Source organism: Panthera uncia (genome assembly GCF_023721935.1).
Source record: "Panthera uncia isolate 11264 chromosome A3 unlocalized genomic scaffold, Puncia_PCG_1.0 HiC_scaffold_12, whole genome shotgun sequence".
Lineage (NCBI taxonomy): Eukaryota > Metazoa > Chordata > Mammalia > Carnivora > Felidae > Panthera > Panthera uncia.
Window position 1 is genome coordinate 13,198,733 of NW_026057579.1, and position 4,111 is coordinate 13,202,843.

At 40.2% G+C, this 4,111-nt stretch overlaps 1 pseudogene; it reads left to right on the forward strand.

Moving 5' to 3' along the window:
* The first annotated feature begins 2,479 nt into the window (after positions 1 to 2,479).
* Positions 2,480 to 3,123, forward strand: LOC125937540 (alpha-synuclein-like; annotated as a pseudogene).
* Positions 3,124 to 4,111: the final 988 nt, after the last annotated feature.

The window sequence follows — 4,111 nt, forward strand, 5'->3', positions numbered from 1 at the left end:
AGAGTGAGGCAGACACAGAATCCAAAGCAGGCTCCAGGCTCCGAGCTGTTGGCACAGTGCCCAAGGTGAGGCTTGAACTCACAAGCCATGAAATCATGACCTGAGCCAAAATTAGATACTTAACCAACTGAGGCACCAAGGAGCACCTCAAACTGAAAAAAAATTTTAAATATAAAAACATTCAGTGCTGGTAATGATGCAATGATAGTAGTACTCTGTGATAGGCAGCCTCAAAGATGGCTGCCATGATTTCCACCTCCTTGTTGTACTCTTGCCCTTCCCTCAAGTGTGGGCTTTGATAACTTGCTTCTTACAAATAGAGTGCAGCAAGGGGCACTTGAGTGGCTCAGTTGGTTAAGCAAACTTCAGCTCAGGTCATGATCTCACAGTTTTGTGGGTTCGGGCCTTTCATCGGGCTCTGTGCTGACAGCTCAGAGCCTGGAGTCTGCTCCAGATTTTGTGTCTCCCTCTCTCTCTGCCTCTCCCCTGCTTGCACTGTCTCTCTAAAAAATAAGCAAACATTAAAAAAAATTTTTAAAAATAGAGTACAGCAAAGTTAACATTTCCAAAGTTAATTTACAGAAAAACTGTGCCTTCCATCCATATTGCTTGCTTTCTCTCACTGTCTCCCCTGCTCACTCTGAGAGAAGTCAGCTGCCATGTTGTGAGTTGCTCTAAGGAGAGGCCAAGGTGGCAAGGAACTGATACCTCTGGCCACGAGCCAGCAAGAATCTGAAGTCGGTCTGCAGCCACCTGAGTGAACTTGAAAGCAAACACACCCTCGTTTGAGCCTTGAGATATAAGCAGCAGTGATCAATGCCTTGACTACAACCCTACTAAAGACCCTAGCCCAGTGAAAGACCCTAGCCCAGTGAAACCGTGATAAGCCATGGTGGGATATCTGACCCTCCCAAACTGGGTGATAATGAAAGCTTATTTTTAGCTGCTAAATATTGAGGTAAATTTTTTTTACAACAATAGATAACTAATACATCCTCTCATATGCTTTAAGATTCTGGAAAATTTATATGACATTATGCATCAAGAGTGTTATAGAAATGTTATTCATTTTTACCCAATAATTCCACATCTAGTATTCTTTATAAAGAAATTAATTGGAGGGGCACCTAGGTGGCTCAGTTGGTGAAACATCAGACTCTTGTTAGATTCTGTTAGGCTGCTCCGTGCCGAGGGTGAGGGTGAGGAGCCTCCTTGGGATTCTCTCTCTCCCTCTCCCTCTCCCTCTGCCCCTCCCCAGCTCCCAGTCTTTCTCTCTCTCTCTCTCTCTCTCAAAAAAAAAAAAAAAAAAAAAAAAGGAGCAAAAGAGAATATATACTCTATTGCACATTTCAGCACAGAATTTATCAGTGATTACAAATATATGTATATAAATACTATATATACATACACACATATATCTATAAAACAGTGTTCTCTAGATTGCAAATGGTTTTTATTTTCTTATTTTTTTTAATTTTCTTAATAAACTTTTTTTTTCTACATTTTCTAAAATAACCACATAAAACATTCAAAGTAAAAGAAAAAAGACTTTCAAGATATGCATGTACATATTAAAAACTATAATGGTAAACACTATATTCAATAGGGATTGAAGCAGGTAAGAAGAAAGTCTCTGATTTTTCTTAAAGTTTTCAGAGCTGAGCATTTTCTTCATGTAGTCATGAAAAATGAACATTATATTGACTTTCACATATGTCACATAAAATTGATAAGGACAGAGTAATGGAAGAAAAGGTATAATCAATCTTTAGGTGCAACAGTTTGCTTTTCTGCTAAGTATCTCTTCCGAAAGCAATTACCAAGGAAGAAGTGAACCCTGAACCAAAAGGAAAACAAACAAGTCAAGATCTGCCTTCAAACACCTTCCTAAGTTAAAGTTAGACTGGCCAAGTAATTGTCTCTAACTTGGAAAAAAGAATGCATTGTGGGAGCAATGTGTTTGGTAGTTTGGGGAAGGTCCACACTGAAAGCAAAAAATCCTTACTCACTAATTTCAGTCTGCCAGTAATGTGAACGACCTATTGACCAAACTATACAATGAAAAGACAGACTATTCTGCAGATTTATAAAGCTATTGAAATACATAAAGAGTTATAGAACCACCTCCCAATTTGGCATCGCCCACTGGTAAGTACTACAGTCTGAATGTTTGTTTTCCCCAAAATTCAGATATTGAAATTCTTTTTTCTTGTAAGTTTTTTTATTTATTTTTGAGAGAGAGAGAGAGAGACAGAGTATGAGTTGGGGAGGGAAAGAGAGAGAGAAAGACACAGAATCCAAAGCAGGCTCCAGGCTCTGAGCTGTCAGCACAGAGACTGATGCTGGCTAGAACTCATGAACCACGAGACCATGACCTAAACTGCAAAATCATGACCTGAGTTGAAGTCAGATGCTTAACTGACTGAGCCACTCAGGAGACCCCTTCATATGTTGAAATTCTAACCTCCAAAGGTGATATCATTAGGAGGTGGGGCCTTTGGGACATGATTAGGTCATGAGGGTGGAACCCTCCCCGGAACAGGATTAGCATTTATAAAAAAGGTTTAAAGGAATTCATTAGCCATGGATGTATTCATGAAAGGACTTTCAAAGGCCAAGGAGGGAGTCATGGCTGCTGCTGAAAAAACCAAACAGGGTGTGGCAGAAGCTGCAGGAAAGACAAAAGAGGGTGTTCTCTATGTAGGCTCCAAAACCAAGGAAGGAGCGGTTCATGATGTGACAACAGTGGCTGAGAAGACCAAAGAGCAAGTGACAAATGTTGGTGAGGTGGTGATGACCAGTGATGACATCAGTCACACAAAAGACAGTGGAGGGAGCAGGGAGCATCGCAGCTGCCACTGGCTTTGGCAAAAAGGATCAGTTGGGCAAGAATGAAGAAGGAGGCCCACGGGAAGGAATTCTGGAAGATATGCCTGTTGATCCTGACAATGAGGCATACGAAATGCCTTCTGAGGAAGGTATCAAAACTATGAACCCGAAGCATAAGAAATACTTTTACTCGCAGTTTCTTGAGACCTACTGAGAGATGTTCCATCCTGTACAAGTACTCAGTTCCAACGTGCCCAGTCATGACATTTTCTCAAAGTTTTTACAGCGTATTTCAAACTCTTCCATCCGCACCGACTGAAATTATCTGTACCTGCCCTTACTCAGCATTGCAGTGCTTCCCTCTCACTGAAGTGAATATATGGTAGCAGGGTCTTTATGTGGATATTGTGGCTTCAAATCTAAAAGTTAAATTAAAACACCTAAGTGACTACCACTTATTTCTAAATCTTCACTATTTTTTTTGTTGCTGTTCTTGAGAAGTTGTGATTTATTATCATATATTATAAGATTTCTAGGTGTCATTTAATGATTCTGTCTAAAAATAATGATGTATTGTGAAATTTGTTAATATATACAATACTTAAAAATATGTGAGCATGAAACTATGCACCTATAAATATTAACTATAAAATTATAAATAAATAAATAAATAAATAAATAAATAAATAAAGTCTCACAGAGCTCACTAGCCCCTTTCACTATATGAGGACAAAAGTTTGTAGAGGTGGAAGAGAGCCCTCACGTGCTGGCAACTTGATCTTGGATTTCCAGCCTCCAGAACTCTGAGCAATAAATTTCTGCTCTTTATAAGCCTCCCAGTTCATGGTATTTTGTTATGGCAGCCCAAACAGACTAAGACTAAGACAGGAAGTTAGTCTTTCTCTTCAGGATCCCATCTGCCGTTTTGAGGCTTACTTATGAAAGTGGGTTCAGTAAGGGAGATATGGCATGGAGGAAATTTTTTTCTAAAGGGCTGGATTTCTTGATTTTACTGATGCATGCGGAGAAGGGAGAGAGCGTCAGGAGAAACAGAGTAAAAGATGCATGAGGTTTGGCATGGTGAGGGAGGGGTGCTAGAAAAGCAAAAGGAAATCAGAGGGCATCAGGGAAAGGGGTTGCCCCAAATCTTGTCTGTGACTCTGAGAAATAATTGCTTCCCAGGAAGACCCCAGCCCACATGCACATTCCTGGACACTGGCAAGTGTGGAGAGCACTCAGTTTTTGTTAAGAAGGTAGAATGTCAGAGCCCAACTTTCTCTAG